This window comes from Nomia melanderi, chromosome 1, assembly GCF_051020985.1.
Source record: "Nomia melanderi isolate GNS246 chromosome 1, iyNomMela1, whole genome shotgun sequence".
NCBI lineage: Eukaryota > Metazoa > Arthropoda > Insecta > Hymenoptera > Halictidae > Nomia > Nomia melanderi.
Window position 1 is genome coordinate 26,642,954 of NC_134999.1, and position 26,852 is coordinate 26,669,805.

At 35.4% G+C, this 26,852-nt stretch overlaps 1 protein-coding gene across 4 annotated transcripts in view; it reads right to left on the reverse strand.

Annotated features, from left to right (window-relative positions):
* Window positions 1-757: 757 nt before the first annotated feature.
* Window positions 758-26,852, reverse strand: part of Pka-C1 (Protein kinase, cAMP-dependent, catalytic subunit 1) — a 62,298-nt gene continuing 36,203 nt past the window's right edge. For 3 of the 4 annotated variants that reach the window (XR_012998872.1, XR_012998875.1, XR_012998874.1), the window contains exon 2: window positions 758-26,196. The gene's annotated coding sequence lies outside the window, so the exon portion shown is untranslated. The remainder of the gene's footprint in view (window positions 26,197-26,852) is intronic. The other variant, XR_012998873.1, reaches the window with a different exon arrangement.

The following is a 26,852-nucleotide window of genomic DNA, read 5'->3' on the forward strand; positions in this document are numbered from 1 at the left end:
AAAAAACGAAATTGAAAAATAATATTTGTTAACTCAAGAACCACCAAGCAATCAAATTGCCTGATATACATTTTTTAATACGAATCACAAGTTTACATTTCTTAAAATTACAATTCATTCATATTGCAAAATGCACCTTAATAAATTGTAGATTTCTATGTATTTATAGGAAGTTTGAAGCTACAAAATTGCACAAAATATGCAAGACACAAAAGAATATGTAAAATATCCAAAACAGTGCTTCTTATATAATTAAATACATTTTATCAAATATATAATTTGTTTAAAAAACCATTTTCTAACGTTATTTTATACTCACGTTCTGAAAATTTTAAACGTGAATAAAAGTCCACAGTCCAAACATTACTAAATCAACTTTATTTGAAAACATTTCGCAAAAACAACCGTACCTTTTCAACAATTGTAAAAAATAAAATCCAAAATGAATCGTTCCGATCCGTCCGGTAGTGCCAATATAAAACTTCCAAATAAAATTAAGAAAATCCTGTATACTGAAACTACTTCCAACACACAAGAAAACCGTACAAAGGACGTTGCATTCGATACATTGTTCCCTTTTCGAATAAAAGAAAGAGCCAGGAGCAAAGGGAATTTTATTCGTTGCCAGGCGCGAAAGAGACCGACGAGTAACTGGGTAAGGATCAAAGGGATAATCGTGCACGGACAACAAGCGAGAGAGCCCCAGTCTCCCGATGGAGGTGCGAAACACACGGAAATCAATAAACAGAACGACACGTTTAAATTATACAATCTTTACAATAGGATTTATTTTAAATTAATATTTACAAAAAATGAGGTTGGTATGTCCATTGATTAGATTCGTAACTCATCGAGTACTAGGTCAAATAATACAAGTCCGTTTTCTCAAACATTTTGTCTACATACACATCGTTTATAGGAATCGTAATCGGCTACGATTTACAAACATAATAATCACGGTGAGAAGAACCTCTTTCTCTCTATCTTTCTCTCTCTTTCTCTTTCTTTCTCTCCCTCTTTTTCTCCCTCTTTCTCTCCCATTCTCACTCTCTCTCTTGCTCTCTCTCTTGTTCTCCCTCTCTTTCTCTCTCTCGTACTCGTCCTCTCTTGCTCTCTCCCATTCTCTCCCCCTCTTGCTCTCTCTCTTATTCTCCCTCTCTTTCTCTCTCTCTCTTTTGCTCTCTCTCTCTTGCTCTCTCTTTCTCTCTCTTTCTCTATCTCTCTTTCTCTCTCTTTCTCTTTCTCTCTTTCTCTCTCTCTCTTTCTCTCCCTCTTTCTCTCCCATTCTCTCCCGCTCTTGCTCTCTCTCTTGCTCTCTCCCATTCTCACCCTCTCTCTTCCTCTCTTTTTCTTTCTCCCTCTCTCTCCCTCCCTCTCTCTCTTTCTCTCATTTTACAATACTCCTGATGCAAAATAGTAATAATATTCGTCCTCCAATCTCCTCACACCCCAACCCCCACGTTATCACACTCCCTCTCTCTCTCTCTCTCTCTCTCTATCCCTCTCTCTCTCTCTCTCTCTCTCTCTATCCCTCTCTCTCTCTCTCTCTCTCTCTCTCTCTCTCTCTCTCTCTCTCTCTCTCTCTCTCTCTCTCGCACACACTCTTTCTCTCACCCGTTTCCTCTTGCACTCTATCACTTCCTCATTCTCTCCTTTCCATTTCCACTATTAATTTTCTTCTTATTTTTTTTTTGTTGTTTCTTTTAAATATATCTTAAACTCACGAAGAATTTCTATCGCGTCCCTATACACGCACAGGGACGAACATATGTACTTATACTTCGCTTGTACGTACTTTGGCGCAACAATTTGATCAGCGAACAATTAATTTATTCACCATCGTCCGGTCGATTCCTCGCACACTCTCCTCGATGCACAATCAAACGGCGCGTACCCGATTGGTTTCACTTCTCTCTTTTTTTTTATAATTACGGGTCGCCTTAAAAATCTCTCGCGCGACATTCGATACGTAGGAGGAAGAACTCACACGCGATCGGCACGTGAATCATTTTAGCCTACTTAATGTACAGGGTGTGCCGAACTTGAATAGGCAGACTGCAAATACGTAATGCACAGGCGAAAAAAAGGACAGAAATGTTTATGCGAACATTGTATGCGTGAAACACAGTTACTCGCGAACGCATCCGTTCGCCTACTTAACTTTTATTTTACGCTTTTAAGGTTCGAGTCACTGGGTACAATTTCTATTGTTATAAGCCCTGGCTCATACGCTAAGTTAGGATACATTCAATTAAAAAATTACATATAGCTTACTAAAGAAGACGTTGCTTCATTTGAACGCCTCTGCGAGTAACTGTGTTGCTGTACGTTCTTAATAGTCTACGTCTAATAGTTATAAATAATGCGATAATAAACCATTATTTAGTATTTTTTAATTTAATCTTTTATAACTCTAACAAAGCGTTTACCAGCAAGCTTCGTGTAACGTTCTTTTTTCTTTTCACCTGCAAATTAAACCCCCGTAGCTTGGTTATTCAAATTTGGATCACCCTATAGGTATACCTGGTTGAGGTTCGATTGGTGCGCGTGCGCCGGTTACAGAGTAGAACCGAACCGATCCAGTGAAAATAGGTATCCTCCGCCATTTTGTCTATCTACATCTTCCGCGGGAAGATGGCCGACAACGGATCGCGTCCCGAGTTCCGGCGTCGAACCCGGGACTGATGCGTGGTCGATCGGATTTCTGCCGGTCGCACGATAATTCGACGAAAATTCGTGCTAAAACGTACGGGAAAATTACAACTAATGCTCGACCTAGGATTCTGAAGCTTCGTCGTGACTCTTTTGCTTTTACGTTCATAGATAGCGATGAGATCAAATAAGTCGCGAGCAGCGTCGAAACGTCGCTATTTACGGTGTTCTCTCCGTACGGTCGCGTTCGTTCCGTTATCGTCAGCCGCGCTATTACGGAGCGGTAACGAGCGTAAGGGAACACGCAGATACGAGCAGTTGGCCAATGGGACGTCGCGGAATCGTGGTCATTCTCTATAATCGCCTGACTGGCTACAAGGCGGGAAATTTGAAAAATGAACGCAACCTTAACGCGTTTTATGCTCGATTATTTTTATGGAACTTTCAATTCACACCGTGTATGGACATGTTTCTTGGATATGAGTTGTTTATCGTAACGCGATATTTGAAACATGAAATACATAGTAAGATTAAATAAATAATGTTCGCTCGAAGCGTGTGGAGGATAAATTATTTTATTACACGCGTATTTATGCGAGGTAAATATCAATTGGCATGGACATCGAGTTCAGTGTGCATCTAGAATGATACACATGGCAAAAAACGAGTTAAGGGCATTCTTTGGATCTTTTTTGATCCAATCAAACTTCCATTTTTGTGGAGATTTTTCAAATAAAATTGCTTATTTTCGAGAAATTTAATGAACAAAGATTCGAGGGAATCGTTACTGGTATACATGTTCGTACTTTCTTCAATAATATTTCAAGTGTGTGGATGAATAGAGGACTACAAGGGTAATTATTCAAAGTGCAATTAAACGTCTGGCTTCGTTAAAGTCAACCGAATTTAGTTAAATAATTCTCGTATATCGAATCGATCAATGTTCACGAGCTTAAATCGTACTCGTTCCCATCACTATCTATAGATCTCGAAGAACTCGTGATTCACTTGAAACAAGCACGACAACTTCAACGTCTTCAACTCGTCCAGCCGCCGACACGAATCGAAAGGTTCGCCGATTTCAGATCGATCGCTCGCGCTCACTTCATCCACCGACCATTATTCAAAGGAATTTTCAACAGCTAAGATTTTCTTAATCGATCTCTGAACAGTAACAGTAATTATGATCGTGAACCGACAAGTTTCCTTTAACCTGTTAACTAGAGATTACGAATGCAGATGTTCGTCATTTTTCATCCTCTCGCTGACTTTTATTATACGTAATTATTGTACGTAATTAATATACATGAGAATGTAAATTATATAATTATAATCATTATAGAATATATAAATCTCTTTATACCGTCATTATTCCACATAATTTCCGTCTCTTCGAATATTTTTGATCCAAAAATCACCTGGTTAACAGGCCAATTAACACGACGTAAGAATTTCTTTCAGAGTTAATCACTTCATAAAGGAAATTCATCGTGTTCTTCCTCATTACGGAACAGATATTAACCCAATAAGTGCCATATAGTCTGCATAAATTCATAAAAAGTGCAAACATTCACCTATACCCGAACATTATTCTCTTAGATTTCATTTTCCTGTGAAATCTTCCAGACTTACTTTTAACCAGTCAACTGCGTTTGACGAGTATACACGCCATCTCAAAAACTCAAATTGATACTAATTCTTTCAACGATGAACTCTTTATGTTTTTAGGTAAACATAATTATTCTTCGTTTTATTTTCGTTTTTCGTTACAATATATTATAGATACATCTGCCCTTTGTTTGACGAGTATACACTTCATTGTTTGATTTTAATACGCGCACAGTAAGAGATTTTTGAAATTAAATTCCACAGTTAACAGGTTAATCTCCTGACTAACAAAGGACATCCACTACACGATTCGCATCGTGTAAACATTTAATCAACTCAAAATCTACCAAAACGTACGTATTACTTCCACGACCATGATTCTTGTTCAAAATCGTCCTGTATTTTTCGCAAACGTACAGTTTTGTTGGCACTCAAAGGGTTAAGAAGTTTATTAATAGGCTTCCGGTGGACAAAGTGGTGTCACACCGCGCCGCTCCAATTAAAATCACCGACGATTCGCGTGGACAAGCAGATCCCTAAATTTGTCGGTGCAAATTTCCAAATTATCGATAACGTATCAACGTCCCCCGACCAAACTCCCATCCCCCCTTCCCCTCACCGTCACCCTGTCCCCACCACCGCTGAATTTCTCGTATACGCGAGCGACAATCTCTATCACACACATACGCGTAAACCAGGGAAAATCAATACAACCACGGCTATCTGGTGTCGCGTTCCACCGGGTACCGGGATCGCTACGTTTTCTTCGTTTCCAGGCTAAGGCTACGTGCAGACGGTTTTCTTTTTCCTCTTTCTCTCTCTCTCTCTCTCTCTCTCTCTCACACACACACACTCTTTCTCTGACTCTTCCATTCTTTCTCTCTTTCTTTCTCTTTCTCTCTCTCTCTCTGTCTCTCTCACCCTTTCTTTCTTTTTTTCTCTTTCTCTTTTACTTTTCCAATCACTCATCTCTCCAATGCATCGATTAACCCTCGTAGAACGGACATTTTTGACAGCTTCGTGAGCAGTGATAACACCGTTGAATTATTTAAACTACTACTTATAATAGTTTGAAATTAATAAAATTAATTGTTGATTGAAACAGACATCTCTTCGACTTCCAAATTTTAAAACAGTAGTTTGAAATTGATTATAGTAATTATTGATTAAATTACTTTTTCTGTTTGACCCATTAACGAAAATTGGTATTATGTGTACTGCTGGCAGCAATTTAGAATTAATTAAATTAGTTAAATGGATTATAATTTAAAAATATTAAATAAGCCCTTAACAGAAATATTGAGTATCATTTATTGTTATAAAGATATCGCAAGAAAAAATGCCAACATTTTTTGTTTCATAGTACGTCAAATTGTGTACATATTTTTCCTTATTTTTTAATAGCCATCTTAATAGCCAAAAGCCGAAATACACATACTATTGAAAAAAAATATGTATATTTTATCAAATTACTCTGCGTTGAAAAAAAAATTATTAATTTCAGTAATATCCTTGCACACGAATATTGTTTAAGATATTTCTAAATATTCTAGAAATACTGGAACGTACCAAGAGAGTTAAGCCTGAAATAATCAACGGAAAATTAGAATGAAATAGAAATAGGTAAAAAATTTAATGAAGTTTTTGAAAATCTGGGTCAAAACAGATCTAGCCACCGCCATTCGAGGATTAATAGACGCTCGATCCCGAACTAAGCGTTAAACGGAACCGTGGTTCTCATTTGAATCGTCCATTCCTGATATAGATGGAAATTTCATTCATTTAAACAAAACTGTCTTCCGGTGACGAACTGTAGAATATTGAATCAAGTTCTGTTACTTTCAAAGTAAAAAAGCTGTACTGTCGAATCGAATTGTCTTGGTTTCGCGGTGTCCAACGTAATCGTGTTATCGTTAACAGTATTTGCGTGATAAGTAACGAGCGATACCCGTTTTGAATATTGGAACGTCGCGATGCAAGCAAAGGAACAGATAAACACGATTTCGATCTCGATTTTCGAGGATAGGGAAACAAATACGACTCACTCCGTGTACAGTTAAAATACTGCGAACAAAACTGAGTGTTTTCGATAATAATTTAATAAGCGTGATAAGCGAATAATCGTGTCGCGATTCATTTGAAAGCGCACACGGCGAGGACGCAGGTATGTAAATCAGTGAATTAGCAAATAAAGGAACGGAAAAACGTGAGGGAATATGAACGACTGCAAATAAGTTCATTCGTCTGAGCCGGGTGACACACTAAAGCAGTATTTCCCAACGTGAGCCATACGTTCCGCGAGGGAGTCATTTGAATATTTTCGCGGACAATTTGAATATTTTAGCGAGAAATTTAAATACTTTAAGCGGGAAATTTGAATACTTTGAAGAGCAATAAAAAAAAATGCTGCACTTCTTTTACAATATACAGTATGTTTTATAATACGCGATTCTAGCTTTGCAATATGAAATTTATATTCAACGAGTCAATTGAATTAAACAAATTTTGCCTATATTCTTTTTCTATTCGAGGTACCCGTATATAATTTACATAATTCGGCTCACTATTCTGCTAGAGAGAACGTCTAAATCTTCGAAACGTTAAAGTATATAATTTACATAATTCGGCTCACTATTCTGCTAGAAAGAACGTCTAAATCTTCGAAACGTTAAAATGGAGCACGATCCAAAAGAACGTTGAGAAATACTACATTAAGGTAAAATCTTGGTCGCATCTTTCATAGAAGATTCTCTCCTAACGATTGTCTTCGAAACAACTGTCCACTTTGTTTTACTACATACTCGGAAATGCTCAAACTCTGTCCAATGTTCTACAGTTTCTTTCTAATCGATTGTCTTTATCACTGTTCTAACTTAATTCCGTGCAAAACGGAAGAGACCATCTGCATCCTGACCTCCAGTTACGAGAACAGCAGCGGCTGCTTGGCTACAACAATTTTTACTCCATCAACGCTAAAACTACCAGACGGGTCAAAATTACCCATTTCTGATTTTTCCTTTTTGTGATTATTAAGAATATAACAAATATTTCTCTGTGAAATTGTTAAAGAAATTGATTTAGCAATACGCAGCTGAATTATAAGTCAATTAAAGTTTCAATAGATGCACTCTTGGAGTTTCTATAGAGAAATTTCAAAAAGTCAATTTAACTGTTTGGTAGTTTTAGTGTTAACTGTTCCATTTACCTGCTACTTCTTCGAACTTGATTCACAGTCCATCGTGTTTCGCTCAAGTTCAACGCTTCTCACTTTTAACCTCTTAACGAACAAATTTTGTCAGCATTATTCACGAATTTTTAGTCAAATATTAACTTCATTCCCATTTGATTCCTCGTGAGCACACTGCGGATATTTATGCAAAATCATATTTTTAACGATGTAATTAATAATGTAAAAGGAAAACAAAATTACGATAAAAAATGATTTTTTCCAATAAATATTGTAGAAGTACTACAACGTGAACATTTTACACATCTTTGGTATTGTATTTATTCGTATCTAAAACAAACACTGATGGTGTTATCGCAATCATTACTAAAAAATCAATATGTTATTGTTTCTAGGAAATCTCTATAAATTTCAGGATATTAAAATACGATTATCAACAAAATTATATTTTTAATGTCAAATTTTAGATGAATGAGCCACGAAGGATTATACAAGAAATATAAACTATAGTCTTGAACTTGAATAAATTAAGAAGGTTCGATACTGTTCCTCGCCGATGGGACATGACCGTTAAGAGGTTAATTGTTGAATCGTTAAAAAGCAAACGATCCAGAAACGAGTCGGCAATTCTCTGGGAATTTCCATGAAGAACTGCAGAGGTGAAACAAGGAGAAAATGTCCCATTATAGCATCAAACACTTAATATTGTACGAGTTATTGATAACTGAAGGTTCAATATCGCTTGGAGAACAATTGGAAGCAAACACCGGTGCATTGTGAAAGCGTCGTTCGCAAAGTATCACCTCCGAATTATAAATAAATAGATACATTTTATTAGAAATATATTTTTAGAATTTTCAATTAGAATTCTTTATATCTAGATATGTTTTTATAATGAATATTACTGGTACGCGTATAGAAATACTTTGTATCGACAATTTACTAGAGAAAGAAGAATTTTGTGTTTATTTTATATTCGTGTTCACTCAAAAGTCTAACGATTAATAACAAAAAAATAATATTCAATTTAAACTTGAAAGAACAAAATAATATTTATTCGTCAAATTCTGTTTAAAATCTTTAGGAATGAGATCATTCCCTATCTTATGATCAGCTACAAACAGAATTTGAAGCCAGCTGCTATATTAGCCGCAAAGACCAGCAAAAACTTGGTACGATAAATTAGAACTCAGTTGGTAAGCATTTCTGAGTTGTCAATATGTAGTAGGAAAAGTATCAATGGTGTTAACTCCCGGCAGATCTCAAACAACAACACGAAGAAGCTTGACTAAATGGCGTGGACACGCTGGTTTCCTAATAGAAGAGCTTCAGTTTGCTCTAAATAGGTTCCACGGAAGCTTTGGAGTGTAATGATGCTATGGTCCGTGAGTTAGAGGTTTGTACGAGCTGAAATTACTACGCTGACAGGGAGCAAAAATGTTACCGAGCTACCATATTACTCACAGCTAAAGTACTAACACAAGATGATTACACTAAACGATGGGATATACCAATATATGAAAGCGGAAAGGAGATGTAGCGATATATGGCACCAGACACACGCAGGGAAAATTTATGCCTTGCTTGTCTTGTGAAGAAGGTCGACTATTACTGTTTTATGTCATCAAACTCTGGACAGGACACATTATTAGGAATCAAAAAGTTGAAATACACCCTAACGTTGCAGTGGAAAATCCACTAGGTGCTATCCAGCTACAAGTTATTGCTCTGCTTGTGCAACCGTCAATGACAAAGAAAACTTCGTAACAATACCAATCTTCCAGAACACAGAAGTTTCAGAATATTCACAGAAACAAGATTAGTACAATACAAGTACAATACAAAAAGTCACAGCCCATCTCGAATTTTTCAAATTTCTAAACATTCTTGCATTGAAAACTTCTTCACTATTCCTAGCAGCGAATTTTAGTTTACAACCCCCAGGTAAATAGGCTATAACTTTTCAGGTGAAGTAAGTTAGTAATTTAGTGTGTGGGAGATGAAGTATTAACCAAACGCGAAAATTAATTTCATAATTCACTAGTTGTAAAATTGTCCAATCATCCAATCTTAACCAAACATTCAATCGAGCTGCAAATCTCAATCGAAACAATATACGCATCAAACATCTTACAAGTCTCATAATATTCGTACGTCGTACAAACAACATTGTGTTTGCACAGTCCACGCGTACGCTCATTATAAATTGTTACTGATGTGTACAAGTTCTCGTTAAATACTCCGAGTTAGCAAGAGCCTCTCTACAAAAATAAAAGTACAACATTTATAATAAAATTTGGTGATCTCTAGCTACCCTGCATCTACAAATAAAATAGTACAAAGCAAATGAAACAAAGAATTACAACAGAATGCTTGCTCTTTGCTTCAACTCAACTGTAAGCACTATTGAAACTTCAATTCAATGACATGCTCATGAAACATTGAATATCCAATCTTATGATGGAATTTTCCTTAACAAAATGATAAAATCAGCTGTTAGGAGTCTCAGCTGAGTCGATGACTAGAAGGCCTTTCCTCGCAAACAGTAACACTGAACCGTCGAGCAGTGAAAACATAATCCCGACTGAGACTACTGTCGCTGGCACCAGACGCGCAAGGTCAAGGACTTGAAGAGGACCGCTAAGGCTAGGAGTGAGAAACGCGGTTGAAAAGCAGGTAACGGCCGCAACCTGCGATTCAAAGTCAGACGAAACGACTCGGAACAATCGTCGATTGGCTGCACCTGGCAGATTAGCTGACGTGTACGAAGGAGCTCGAGCGTGGAAGGATGTTCCGGACACTATCTATCAGCCGGTCGAGGCAGATAGCTTTATTGAAACGTACTTTTCTCTACCAGTGACTGACTCGCTGAAATGAGTAGCATGTTATCTTTGCACAACTTGTTATGTCCTTGTGAAAATTTGAAGAAATTGCTTCGGATCTCGACTTTTTAACACATCCATGTCAGAATATGTTTCTACGTGTTTAATTGTAGATCGTAATAATAACGATGTTTGTAAAAATGTTGAAGTGGATTCTTTTGTCTCCGGTTTCCTGACTAATTGTGGGTAAATGTTAATAAATAATTTGATAAATAATTTATTTATTGACCCCCGACCTACAAATTTTAAACTGAGTTTGAGAAACTTAAATTTTATAATGTATAATACTTTTCTATTATCGATCGTTAACCTCTGGAGTAAACGTAGACATAGAGTAAGCATAGACATTTTTTCTTTTCCTAATGAATTATTAACGGTAAAGTACATAGTTGTATCGATCATACTTAAGAAATAAATCATAGGGCAAAGGGTCAACATTGATTTGTTTTAATGTTAGAAATTAGCTGTGTACCACCAAGTGGTATCTCGCAGCGTGAACACGTTAGACGATTGTATATCGATTTATGCTAAGAAAAAGAATGTCCACACAAAAACACTGTAATACTGAAATCTGAACAATTGAAACGATTCTAGTCACTGACGCAAAGGTTAACGCGGGTGAAAAAATAAAGGTACCTCATCTGACATTTTCAACGAGAGGATTACAAGCGATAAGCGTTGACATTAGAATTACTGGACACTTCACAGTGATGCACTTCAGGTTTTTAGTTTTACGATTATTGAAAACACATAGAAACTCTTTAGAGAAATGATTAAATAGATGTATTAGATTATCCCATAAGTTTCTCATAAAACAACCCATACCAATTTAAAGATGCCATTATAAATCGTCCGGAAAAATGAATGAAATAGGTCAGAATGAATTGTGGATAATTCAATAACATGACATGAAATATAAAATATCTGACAAAAGTTTTGAAACTACAAGTAAATGAAGACCTCAATGAATGAATATTATAAACCCTATCAGAAGGTAAGAGACAAACAGATTTGATTATTGGTAGTTCTAGCATTAATGCGTTCAATGGTTCGTCACCGCTGTGAACCTGCTACGTACATCTGCCACGTAAATGGCCGAGTCCTCAACCTCTAAATCATTCTTTTTCCTGAAGCAATAAAGATTCTACCGGTGACAGGCCAGACAATCCATTATAAAAGCCGCGGTGCGCGAAAGCGTGCAACCGTCTAACACACGAGCCGATGACACAACCGAACAGTGCGCTAAGGCTCGATGTAGACGAACGATTTCTTATAGGCATTGCGACCTTTTATCATTGTATCGTTTCATTGCACTGTCACATATCCAGTAATCAAGTAAACCGATGAAAATGAGGCGCCTCTAGATTGCCGACAATGTCTTCATCGGCACCGCGTTTGTCGACAGTATACAGACTGGACCACGAGCGTGATCAGTTTAGATTATTCTATTGCTAGGGGCTCGATCGGAAATTTCGTTAGCTAAAATAATATTGTTCAAGAAGAGCTTTAAGAAGATTGTATCAAATTCGTTGTCAATTATTTTTTTCTGGAGTTCATTTTTCCAGAGTTATCAATCATCTTAAAAAATCATGTCTCCTCATATCATGTTATTTTAACTAACAAAATTTCCAATCGAACCGCTAGCGGCAGAATAATCTAAGTCGATCATGCTCGTGATCCACCCTGTATATTTAACGACACGTCGAAAGCACCGTACAGTCGCAACACTGATGAAATATCGTTCGTCACTCACATTATCAGCACCACTCAGAGACGATAGCCCAGAAAGCAGCCATCGCTTTTTGTTCACCTGTTGAAGCTGAACTAAGGCATTTGTGCGGAAGCACGGACATGAGGAACCACTGCAAATTGACGTTCAGCATGAGTGGCAAGCAATCGAGTCACGGTGCATAGAACAAAGTGAGCCTAGGTGGACTGTTGTTCAATTTTTGTTCACAAGGTCATTGAATTTTGAATGTATAATACCAGAATTATCAAACATTCATTTCATCTAGTAATTTATAGGGGAAGCTTCTATGTCTTTTTAATAATTGCCAAAGAAGGAATCGGAAATTGGTAGTTTTAGTGCATTTTTAATAATTATCGAAGAAGAAATCAGAAACGGGCCATTCCGAAATACATTGGTAGCCCTAATGTTAAAACTGAGCGACAGAAATTCAAAAAATTCTAAGAGTTCGTTATTTTCGCTTATAACGTATAAAACTATTATTACAAAGTTATATCGATTCTGAATTCTGATAATTTTCTATGGAACGTGTGAACACTTTCACCAGCCACTGCATCCTCTTCTAAACAGTGATACCTTCGACAACCGTGAAGCTGTTGCGTTAGACTTTGCCATCGCATATTGCCAGAGATCTCGGCGGAGCCTTCATCCGGTGGTTACGTCACCGGGCTCATTAATAACCTGGCCGAGTATCCGGTGCCCTTTAATAATGACCAAAAAGAGACGGAAACTGACACGAAAGCAGTCGCCATTTACGCGCGCCGCTTACGTAAACGTAAATATCTCGTACAATCGACTCACTGTTGCGTCCACGAAACTTGAAAGAGTGAAGCTTTCAAAGGTAATCCCACCTTTTTAACCCTTTGCGATCGTAGGACGAACTATGTCCGACAGAACACTTTCCGTTCTAGTTGTATAAAATGAAAATGATTAAAATATAAAATTACAAATTATAAATGAAAATTAAAAAATTAAAAGATTTATTATTAAAATCATTCATTATTTTATTAAACTGATCTAAAATTTAAAAACAAGTCATAAACTTCGTTTATGCGTGAAATTAACACGACCGCAAAGGATTAACTTCACATTGTAACGCATCCACACCTCTTTTCACGGTGTCTCGTGAACACGAACATTAACATGTTTAGTTAATCAAGTTTTTAAAACGAAACATAAACAATTTCGAAGACCGATATCTATTAGACTCGGGCGATATAGGTTTAATTTATTAACGTAACAGCGGTTAGCAATTATTATGCTTCCTCAGAAGGAGCTCATGTTAACTTCATCAACGGGTGACGCTGGTATTGACTTCATCAAGACCACGATCGATTAGTTGGAACTTCCTCGTAGAACATAATGGTCTACATAGCTTCGATATCGCTGGTATGCTGCTTCGGGGTTTCAGAAATTCAATGGGATTATTAAAGTAGATAAACCGTCTACTCAAAGAACAGTCGAATACATAACCCCTTGCACTCGAAAGGCGATTCTCAGTCGCCATTTTTGTTCGCGACCGTTTTCGTTTGAACGAACGTTTCAATTACTATTATAATCGCACACGTGATTCAGTATCACTTTCGTCATTGTTCATTAATTTAACCCCTTGCCTTAGAATATCGCGTTGAAGATTTCAACTAGAATTTAACAAATATATATGATGTCACTTAATTCTTTGCGGTCCAAATTTGATATACTTTTCTATTGTTTATTGTAATGCTTCAAAGTAAACGTGGGCGTAGAATGAGCGTAGAATCTTTTTCTTTTTATAATGAATTGCGAACTATAAAATAGTTTCGTTGAGCGCTGCTGCGAAAGAAAGCATGGTGCAAGAGGTTAATGCCGGAGATCGCTATGGGTTTAACTAATTAACTGCGTTTGACGAGTACACACTTCATTTTTTTATCTTATTTCGCACAGAACGAGAGATTTTTGAAACTAAATTCCACAGTTAACAGGTTAAGGAGCATGTATAGCGCACGAAACATTCACTGACACTTGCGTATAATTTCAATTAGAAGAAAAAAGGCAGATTGTGAAAGAATCAAAGAACAGACAACTATAAGAATAATAGAATACATTAGACAACTTCGATACAGTTAAAAAGGAAAGTACAGTGAACATTTAAAACAACGAGGACAAAGCAATAGATAAGTGCAATCAGAGAGAGAAAGTAAAGCAGTGAAGCGTTAATATAAAACACTGATTAGACGATAGCTATAGAAATATATTAGTGAAAAGACAAAAGATTATAAATATATAGATTTAGATTACTAAAAATTAAAAATTAGATATTCGATTAAATTTGGTATAAGAATAACATAGACAAAACAGGAAAGTTTTAACCGGAAGCAACTCCAAGCCGCAGGGCAGGAATTATGTATAACAAACAAATAAAAAAATATACCATCAATTTTACACTTTTTTCTTTCTAATTATATATTGTAGATCGCTGTGCTAGAATAGCGTCTATTTTCGCACTTCGCGGAAGGACAACGTGTTCATTGATTCGGTGAAACGGCGTATTTGGTCAAGTCACGATTAAGTGGAATACCAACACGTTCCAAACACCTAAGACGCTACGAGAATCGCCGTTTCCTTACATACTATACCCAATGCAACCAACAGTGTGAACGCACCTGCATCAAAGAATTAAGTACTTCGACAACAAGGAATTTCAACAAATTGAAACGCGAATTCAAGGGATGCGATCACATCGGTCTTTCTGGTCATTCAATTTGCATGATATTTTCTGGGCCACGTATCGCCCCGAGTTATAATTTTACACAGCTTCCGAGATCCAGTAAGAAAAGGCGATTGCGACAAGTTCGCGAAGATGGAAACGACCGACCTATGATTTCTTTCTGAACTGTGATCGATCTAACTACTTTATTATTAATAATTTACCGAAAATATTAGAAAATTCCCGTCTTATTCTTTGTCAACGTATGCTCTAAGGTATAATCATTGATAACAGGGGAATAATATGCAGTTTCCATTTAAACAAATTGAATAATATTTATGTTTGTTAAATTCTATTTGAAACATTCACCACGAGTCTGACACGATATTGTAGGGCAAAAGGTTACCACGAGAAGAGTTCTAATGGTGTACCTTCGATAGAGGAAGTCATTGTTCCCTCAACTTCATTGTCCTGCTACAATTACGTTAAACATTGTTGACTGACAATTTTTCGCAGAAGCTATCCCATGTCACCGGTTATTATTCCATAATTGAACATGAAAGTAAAACATTCTAAATAAACTTCGATATACTTTATTTATACATAATAAATTGAAATGAAACTTTAGACATATATTTTATATAATTTTGAATATTTTGCTTCAGCAATATTCTATATTACCCTGCGTATCAAACATTGAAATGGCTAATGCAAGTGCAAACACGATTTAACTCGTGATCGGTCAACAACGTTTGGGCATGAAAACCCGAGTTAACTCGTGACCGATCAACAGTGTATTAAATTTTAATCTTGCAAGAGCCTCTTATTAACGTCCATATCGAACCTCGTTCTAAATGACACCGTTCATGATTGGGTCAAGCGAACTTATCGGAATTTGGCGTGTATATAGAACAAGAGTGTACATGTAATGAATAAAAAATAATTTGTAATATGCCTCAATAATTGAAGGAAGTCACGTGTCAAAAAGGTTAGCCTGGAAAGTATTAAATTATATTTTAATACTAAAACTACTAGACGTGTCAAAATGATTCATTCCTTATTTCTTCTTTCAGCAATTATTAAAACGATAACAGATTTTCCCTGAAAAATGATTAAAAAATTGATTTAGCAATACATCAATTGTAAATCAATGGAAGCCTCGATAGATGCACTCTTGGAATTTCTATAGAGGAATTTTGAAAAGTCAATTTAACTGCTCGATAGTTTTAGTGTTAAATTATATTTTAACTATAAAAGGTGACAGAAAGATGTTCTCGAGGTATAGGCGAAAGTTCATTAGCTTTCAGCCAATCCTCTCGTAATGTCGAAACGAACTTGGACGAATTGTTTCATTCGCGTTCAGGAATTGCCGTCGCGAAGGCGAAGCATTTAAGTACACGTACGTTCATCGAATTAACAGTCTGTGGACTGTGCGCACGGGTACACGGCCGCCGAGCAAGCGGCGCTTTGTTCGCCAATCGATCACAGTTTCCAATCGAACAACCTTCAATTATTTCATAGCCGCAAAAGCCTCTGCTTAATTGAAATCCGCTGTCTCGACGGTCAGATCAATCGAAGTCTTGAATTTTTGTGCCGTGTCGCTTTAACACTCCACCGGGACCTTGGGAGTCGCTTTTTCTTTTCACATAGAAATGGAGCCTTTAAGAGATAGACAGTCGCAACAATTATTGGGTGTTCTTAACCTTCCTGGATGAGAGTTTTGTCAATTGCCAATTCTTTTACAGTACACAATGAATTGAAATAATTCAATTATCTGCTTGCGATTTTTAATTGAGTTGCTCACAAACCCACGCGGTTAAGTCCATTTCTAGATATTTCCTGATTTTTGTAAATTTTAACGAAATAAATGATATTCTTTCTGGTTATTAAAGGATTTACTCGTTTCTTCGTCTTTTCTTAGGCGAGAAAGCCCTTCAATTTTCTCAATTTTTTTGTTTTGTGGACTTAAATCAAATAAACGTCTTTACAATGGAAATGTAGCAATTTAATAGTGTAACTGAACAAATTAGAAGATTCATTCGGTAAATTTCTGTTTTCCGTGTGTCAAGTGACTTTTAGATTTCACATTTAACAGATTTGTATTCGTTTAAATTTTCTTATTATGTAGTGCAGAATTATGGATGATCACATTCTTCAAGATTAACCCTCTACCTTATAATAGTGTCAAACTCATGAAGATTTTGAATAGAAGATTTTTATTTTAAACTTTATTTAAAGAACTAAAATATAAGCAAACTGAAATCTCAATAAATGTATTTTTATAAATTTAGGTTCAAAAGGTGTTAAACTAGTTAAATATAATAGGTTAAATCAAAATAAAACCTCGGTCTTTAATCGAAAAATCGAAGTAACCATGAAGACGCAACACGAAAATAAATTAGAAAATTAATCATGAAATTTCGTGAGCGTCAGCTTCTCGTCCGTAACTGATTTAGTGGATGAAAGTTTCCAGACGTTGCGAACCACTTTTAGAAAAAGTGTCGCTGAATCGGTCCTGACTAAAAAACTGCGAGAGCCAATATCGAAAGCTGCTGGTGCTGCATAATTACGTGCAAGACGTTCGATATCGTGTGTCGCATCTGGTGGCCAGATACGATATCGATACGACGGATTATAAAGACTAATGACGGCGCATCGTAGCTATTGCTGGAGCTAAAGGACATAATTGACGCTTCAACTCGGAGCCAAGTCATTCGATAGAACACGCCAATTGCCACCGGCTAGACGCAGCTTGTTCGCTTTAGAGAGACGACGTCTGGTGCATCAATTATTGCTGCGTGAAGGAACGACGAGAATAAAAATATATAAATAGAAATACGAATTAGAAGGACCTCGATTACTTCAAAGAAAATGTTGAAATAACAGCAAAAACTAGGGAAAAAACCGAAAATAGACTAAAACAAGAGTGGTATAATATTGGTACGGAATAAATGGAAAAAATATTTGTAGCATGCCTCAATAATCGAAGGAAGTCATTTGTCAAAAAGGTTAGCCTGCAAAGTATTATACAATGTTTCAACTACAAAAAGTGACAGAAAGACTGTTTACTCTTTTCGCAAGTGTATGAACATTAATGAAACGTTAGAACTGGACATTGTTTCATGTAAAATATATTATGTGATAAATATTATAAATTGCGAAGATAAAATTTATGCTATTACTAATTAGACATGGCGCTTTAATGGTATATTCGATTATGTATGTTGCTTTCGTTGTGAACAAGATTGTAATGCGGCAAAAAACAATTTTGTAGTGTTGGAATATTCAAATTACTCATTGTTTCTGTGTTTAAAAATCAAAAAGATCTATGAACAGGATAGAATAATTGCTGTCTTCTGTCACTCGATTTTAAGTAATACTTTGCAAGTGAAACGCTGAACGACTCGTACGAAAACAATTGAAGTTTTTTCGAAAACAACTGTCGAGTAGAAGTTGATGAGTTATTCTCATGCAAATAACGATGGCACGTTCATGAAACGTAGCGTAACCGGTGACGAGACTTGGGTCCACGTATACGACACAGGAACAGTTTCAGCGAAAATGATATGTTTAATATTCAACGCAACCTTTAGAATATCATACTGTAGCCAAAAATTCTGTTTCTTTCAGATCCAAGATGGTGTCATTTTATTAGAAAGCTAAATTAGAATAGAATCGACAGATTTTAAGCTTTAACAAATAAACTTACAATCCTGTCCAATTTGTTAAAGTAACAGGAAAATAACATTATAATTAACAATTCTGTTTGTTCTAAAACTAAAATATACAGTTAATTTCCTACAAAACAACCCCGAAACAAAATAGAATCGACATGTTTTAACTTATTCGCTGCTGGGAAAATGAAAAATGTCTTGCTCTGTCAGAAATTGATATAAAAGAAAACAGAATTATTTCATTATTCATTATAAATAATTATTAGTTTTTTCTAAAATTGTCCGTCGTGGGGAGTAGCAGTTAATCTAAATTCATAGCTCTAACTACCAGATATCTCGTAGCTAGCAGCGAATTAACACGTTAAATGCCGTGTCGGTCACCAATGACCGACGCTTCTGAATTGCTTGAAAAAATTACAATATGTAAGATGACCGCTGTCGACTAAAAATATTTAATAATTGTTAATAATTGTTCCTATTTACCTTTGCCACGAAGGGACAAATCATATAAAACGTTCAAGATTCTCATGGCGCTTAACGTGTTAATTTTTATTAGAACAATTACAAATTCTTCTGCCCTACATAACAAAAATATCCGTAAAAATTAAGCTTGAAGGGAACTACCACCCACGTGACACGAATGGATCAATAAATTTTCAAAGATTACTGCAGTATACTCGCGTTTAGGGAGCTAAGAAGCCATCTACAACGATGTGCCATCTCAACGATCGAGAAGAGGCTTTTTTCACGTCGCCAAATTTGGAAAGAAAAATTAACGAGACCGTTGAAACGACTTTGTCCCCAGGTGGCCACAAAAGAAAAAGGAGATTCCGCGGCCGGTTGAACGTCTAATGAATGCAGGTAGCCTTCAGAGGTCGGGTCATTGTGTACGCAAAAGCAACGAACTTCATCAAGGCTAACTACTTCGTCTGTATAGAAACGAGCATGAAAGGCTTGTCTACCTGTATTTCATCGGTCAGCAGGCGCCTCGATTTCAAAGTACAGGGTGTTTCTTAACACTAAAACTATCGGCCGGGACAAATTGACTCACCTCAAAATGTTTATTTCGCAAGTATTTAAGTAATGAAGGCGTTTTTCCGAAAGATTTTCAATTAAATTCGTGTATTTACACACATACAAGACTAGGAGACTCTTCAAATATCAAGAAACGTACTTTTTTAATTTTTATTAAAAATTGGAAATAAGTCACTCTAATTGGTCGGTAGTTTTAGTGTTAACACTATACCGAGTAGTTAAATTGATTTTGTTTTTCATCTCTGTTAGAAACTCTAAAAGTACATCTATGGAGATTTCGACTGATTCATAATTCAGTTTGCGTATTATACGATAACAATTTGTCTAATAATTTCTCAGAGAATTATTTGTTTTTTCAATAATTTTAAAAGAAGAAATCTGGAATGGATCATTCTGAACTACCTGATAGTTCTAGTGTTAACACTGGATTACAAAATACGTCAATTTCACACGTCGATTTACATCGATTTAATATGTGTCGCAATTGTCTAGTTTTAAACCTCTAATTTTCAAGATTTAAGTGGATAAATATTCTAAGGACCATGCAATAAACTATACAAGTAATATGAAAACTATAGTAAAAACTATAGTAATTTCCAGTTACAGTAAATGTACCTAAACCTAGTGTTAAATTGTAATGCAAACGATAAGAAAGTAAATAAAATAAGTGAAATACAATGCAGTTTACTCGTGAAAGACTTCACTCCCAAAATAATCAGCTTTGAATGTATGAATGACGTGCACGCATTGATATTTGCAAGCCGAAATTCCGTTATCGTCGCATTCAACGAATCTTCAAACGCAATTATCTCGAAAATGAAACGTCATATTAAATAATATTGCACTGTATTTTTTAGTCAATTTTTTATGCAATAATTCCTTTCTCGGTTGTATGATTTCTGAAACACCCTGTATACAATGTCGGAAAAATTACTCGCTATTAGACTGCGAATCTTTACACAAATTCAAATGATTAAGACTATAATTAGGAAAATAAAATTACATTAGAATACGATTTTCCTCAACGAATGTTCTCAGACAGTACAGTTTCGAATATTTTATATTGTTCCTTATTATATGCATTCTCTGGAATTTCGCACTTTCAAATTTTCTGTGAATAGTATGCTGCGGCCATATCGTTCCATGGAACAATTAAATCGTCCCATAAATAATATTTTCCTATACTTCTTTAATTTTAAGAATCGACATAAACAAAACTTCTTTTAATCTAAAGTCATCTATAGATTATTCAACTATACATTATAATTAGATGAAAAGAAAGTTTTGTTTACCTTCATTGTTAAAAATAACACAAATATAGGAAAACCGTATTACTTATGAAATAATTCAATAATAATAATAATAATAATAAAAAGAAACATTGAACGTGACCAATGTTATTTGCGTTAGAACTTGACAGTTTACTCGGCGAGTAGAGAATCGTTCAGCTCGCGATACGTTCGATCTAGATACGAAAGTACCGATCGGATTTAGATTGTAGTCGCTCGGTGAAGATAGTCAGTTATTTAAGTTGCATCACCATACTAAAATTACGCGATACGTCAATGGATAGAGTGTTCGACAGATGGAGAACGCTCCTACGATTGCGTCGAATATCAGCTCTCGACGCGTACCTCTTACGAATGTAATCGTTCTCTTATCGGCACGCATCGAAAAATCATTGCCTCCCACTCCCCACCCCCAAGGGACTCGTTATCTCGCGTGTACGTGCCTCGTAACAGCGGAAAGAGCGACACACGTAACCGATAATGACGACAGACATTCGAGAACGTGCTCGCCGATCCACAACGGAGCTAGATAAATTTCGATTACTCTGCTTTTTTCGGGTACCTTCCGGTTCGCGGAATGTCCCAGAAACGTGTTGGCCAATTCTTTCGCACGTTTCAGATGTTAACACATGCATTGACTTACATTACCTAATTTAAATAGATAAATTCGCGTATTTTCAAGTTCTATTATTTCAAAATATTTTTATCTTCTGCTCATTTCCATTTGCGAGTTCTTCAACGGGAAGTTCTTCGCTTTTAACAGATCGTTATGAGACTAATATTTCAAAATTTTCGAATTTTTGTCTCCGTTTTAACGTCAGAAATTCGCAAGTAGCTTAAGATTTTCCTCATTTTCACTGGCAATGAGTATTAGAAAACAGAGAAGCTTGCTGATTGTGACAATAAATTTTTTGCGATTTCTTCCGATATTCGTTGCAGTATTTAAGTGAAACTATTTATTTTCTAAGTCATTTTTAAGGCATAAAATAAAAGTATAACTGTTTTCGACGATGTAGGAGACTTTCTAAAATTTTTAGATAGATAACAGTGGCGAAAAGATATTATTTTATTCAAACAACAAAGTTTTACGAACTTCATCACATCATATTATGGATTATTAAACACCGCCCAGTCCTCATTCTAATAGTTTTAAGATATGAAGGGAATGTGAGTATAAATCTGAAATAAAAATATGAAATAGTATAAAAAGTTTTGGGTCGAAAAATATGTCTTTCTAGTCTCCTACATTTAAAATGTAGTAATCAGGAACCGAAGAATTATGCGTTTAATATTAGCAAATAAAAGAAAAGTGGAAACGAATGTTGTTTAAAATTTCAAAATTGTGCAGTGTAAGTATTTCAAATTCTTCAACTTTATTTAGCAGTACACCTTCTAAATCAAGAAATTAATAGTTACTGACATACGTATAAATATTTCATGTACAGCGTCCTTTTCAATCTATTTGAATTAGATAATGTCATGTTTCCGCGATGAAGTAATTATACCCCGCATCCTTTAGTGAAATTTCTACATATTTAATGAAAAAAGAGGACCATGAATTTCTAGTGCTATTTTTCATAAATGAAATTCGTTCATGAACGGGAACTTCATTCGATTGGAACCGACCTTCGAGTGCAAAGCAGTTTTTTTACATTCGAGGGCTTATCTGCATCATTAGCGTCGCACCGAAAATTTGCACATTTTTATTACTTAGCCGCAGATAAACTGCATATATGGTTTCTTTAAACAGTGTTTGTTATGCAAAGATGGAAATAGAAATTTTAGTAATGCCCTCATTAAGATTAAAATATACGTCAAACGTTTAAGAAATCGTTGAATATAATTCTTCAGAGAAAAAGAAAATTAAATGTCAATCATAAAGGAATAATTTAATTACTTAACAAGAATATTGGCGTTAATACTAAACGTACCAGCATTTTGTACACACTTATTTGTAAAGTACCGAGTCGAATGACTGATTACAAAATAAAAGTAAACAAATTACATGATCGATTTTTCTTAATGGAAATAGATATAGAATGAAAGTCAAAAATTTAAAAACTGATTAATCGGACAATATAGGAATTGATATAAAGTTAAAGGGGCAATATAATATGCTGCAGTTTAAATCAAATTTTTAAACCGATCATTTGATCGGTCGTGACAAGTTTAGTATTAATACGAGGTAAGAAGTGTAAGCTACGGCAAATCAGATAAGTGAAGTTGAGAAGTGTACATTAAATATTGAGGAAAAAGGTAAAAGTTTAAAAGAAATAAGGAAATCAAGAAAAATTAGTGAAAAAGTTTTGAAGTTAAGCGCAATCATAAAGGAATAATTACATTAGACAAAAGCGCCAGACCTCCCAAAAAACCCGATTTTAATGAAATTTTATATATATGTAGAGTATAACGATACATGCAATGACTATCTTTTTCAATTGAAAGATACTTATTTACTTTAAATAGAGCTTTTTAATAATATTAAGTTAAACAACACTTGGAATAAAGTATCTTAAAAGAAAATTGTTCTTGAAGTGTGATATTTAATTCAATAATTTTTGTACTATTAATTAATATTATTAATTAACGAAGCATCAATGCCCTGTACTTTATATACTTCTACGTCTTCACAAGATATTTGAATCCCTTGGCATTTCCAATGCGAAAAAGCTGTTACCTATCTGTACAAGAGTTTTATATGTTTGAAACAAAATTATTTCTCCATCAACAAAGTTTTACGATGATGGAAAGGATAGTATCTCTCACCGGAGCAACGTTTCTATTACAGTTTGCTCGAAGAAAAACTGGATATACCTGTCCTGAAAGTTCCCACACTCAGTCAAATCGAAATTGACTGGCAGCTAACACGTCTTTCTTCTACCTTCTGTATAGAAACACAAATGATTAAATATTTTCAAACACAATACTGCTATTCGTTGAAAAATAAAATTATGTCCATAGTATACGATATTGCAGTGTACAATATAAAATTTAAAACACTTTTTTCGATTTGAAATATTTAAAAAAAAAAAATAAAACAATAAAATAACGAAAACAATAATAAAATAATTATCAATTTAAAACAGACATCGATAATTCAACAAATTCGATGATAAATTTAAACTAAATATTTTGCTGTACGAAATGCTATACTAAAACATTTGACATGTACAAATTTGGATGATCAGAAATCATTCCTCTTCATAGAAATACATGATCAGAAATGAAAACACACTTTCTGTCACTTTCAATTTGCAACCAAGAATTGTTTCGTCAAGCTTTTTCAAACCTGGATGATCAAAGATCATTCCTCTTCATAAAAGTACATGGTAAAAAATGAAGACACTCTTCCTGTCACTTTTAATTTGTAACCAAGAATTGTCCTATCATCTTTGTTCAGACCTGGATAATCAAAGATCATTCCTCTTCATAGAGGCACATGATCAGAAGTGAAGACACTGTCTTTATCGCTTCTAATTTGTGACCTAAATCTGTCCTGTCAACCTTTCTTAAACTTAGGTGATTGAAGATCATTCTTTCTTCTCGAAGTACGCGATCAGAAAGGAAAACACTCCGTCTAATCACTTTCGAATTGCAATCTGGAATTGTCCCATCAGTGTTTTCCAGGCTACAGTTAACGACGTTGCTGCCGGTTAGCTGCAGACACGTGATAGAGTCACCAACAGAGCTCTGGCATGTATATATTCCTGTTATGCAACACGGTCCCCGAAGGGTCAATAATAATATTGCAGCAGCCGATAGTTGCAACCATTAAAGGAATATATACTAGGAAGTAGGTTACTTAAACGAAATTGTCCAGAGATTGCGGTCTGCAGGCTGAGAATTAATCCACGTAATGGACGAAGCTGACGGATTGATGAACCAGAGAAAAAGAGAGTACAATTTAACGCTTTTGTTCGTGTCCAGTTCAGGACACTCCAATCTGACGATTTTATGGTCTTTTCGTGAGAAGCCATCAGAAAAGAAGTTTGAGTAACTTTACAAAATAGGTGATCGAATCAGAAACAGATTGAGACCATTTCAACAGAAGACAGTTTATAGTACTGTTCGTGATAACACTGGAAACCCTTTTCTTGCATTCTTGTTACTTGTTTCAGATAGAAAATAATTTTCAAAATTGAAGGATGTACTGTGGTTGAAGATCTGATACATTAATATACGTTTAAATAAAAATTTTAATTTTGTTTCGATGCAGCTCTTTCTTCGATGGCTTATGCATAAAGCAGCATCCGTTGTGAAAGTTATATGTGAACGAAATTTTAAATGTAGAATTTGTTAAAGTAGAAAATGTTAATAACATGGGTATACTACGAAAAATGTATAAATAGCTTTAATAGTAACATCTAATAAAATAACAGTAAAATTCCATAATAAGACAAATTGATAGGAACTGAATTAGCACGAAATTTCGAAAATTATTATAAGAAACTAGAAAATTTTATTGTCCAGTATGAAAAACTATGCATCACAATTTCTCGAACTATTTCATCAGAACTTGGAAGATTTAGTAAAGGAGAAAAACCCTGTGGAAGGTGGACTTGTGGACTCGAACCATAAAGCAAAAGTTGTTGCTTATCGGAAGAGCAGAAGTAGAAACCGGCGGTCGCTTAAAAGTTGAACGAAAATTCAAACAAGAATGCAAACCCAACAACGCAACAGTATATGCAAAGAGGAAGAACTCGAAAAGAAATGTGAACGCTTCAAATGCCGCAATATAAATTCGCAGAAGTCAAAGCAGCAAATTTCCAAGTGCTATTTCCAAGTGGATAAGACTTCAAGAAAATGGATGACTTTGAAAATGACTTACAAAATTCTGTCTCCAAAAATAAATACGTTTATTTCATGTTCTCACAGTATAAACGAAGAAATTAAAGCTCTCGTCGACAATATTAAACAAATCACTGAAACACACAACCTGAAGCATACTTATTTTACCGATGAAAATCATTTCAATCTTCTACTCTTGAACCAATGAAAGCAGCTGGAAACAGTCGTTCAATCGATATCCACTATGACACAGAATTCTTCGTATCGTTTGCCGTCAATTCTAACGATATCATCTTGAAACTTCCCTTTCCTCTTGCTGCCAAACGTCGACGATAATGATCGTCTGAGGTGACGCTGGACGCGATGACTCCATTCCGAAATTCTTAGCCCAGCGCCTCGGTCGTCCTCTAAAAGTACAAGCACGCAGGAACATCGTTCGTTCCCTTGGAAACGAGAGTTACAAAGTTATTTCGTATTTCACATTCGTTTTCCAAAAGTTCAGTGCTTGGAATATTGCTCGAGTGTTCGTGATTCTACCTACATTTTCACCAATTTTCTTCATGACGCCGTCATCTTTGCTCTAGGTATCCCCTCTTTCAATCGTACCGAAAGAATCCAACGAATCTTCCGAATGAGAGACCTCTGAATCTGTAGACATCAGCATCAGGAAAATTGATGAAATGTTCGCGTTAACATCGGCTTACAAATCTATTCCAATGCAGCAATTAATGCTTCCTTGATGAATTGTTTTGTTTTTAATTATAGCTTTGGAAACCTCAATTGAGGTTCATTTTAGCTTCGACGAATTGTTCGAGCGACCATTGCTGAGGTTTACTAAAGGAACTTGTATCGGCTAACGAAGGTACTCAATTGTTTCGTACTTCTTTTAAAGGCAGACGTTAATTCGTGTTTGCGTAATATTATATCAAAATTGTAAGTTTCTTCCTTAGTATAAGACTATCGTTTTGGGCATACGTGAAACACTGTTTCATCGAATTGCGTTAAATGGTTGTATAAGTTACCCTGGGTCATCGGCGACTCGTTTTCTTAAATTGATAAACAGTCTACATGGCTGCCAGCGCATAGTTTCGTATATATTTACAGGTTTTTTTTCTATCATACAAGCGTTAAAATAACACTGCTCCAATGAAGAAAACTATTCTTCCATTGCAATCGAACTTTGTTTGATAAGATGTAATTTTACGTAAAAAAGAAGCACTGTTGCAATGAGAAACGCTATTCTTCTATTGCAGTAGAAGCGAACGAAATGATTTTATACAAAATATATACAACTTTCATCTATC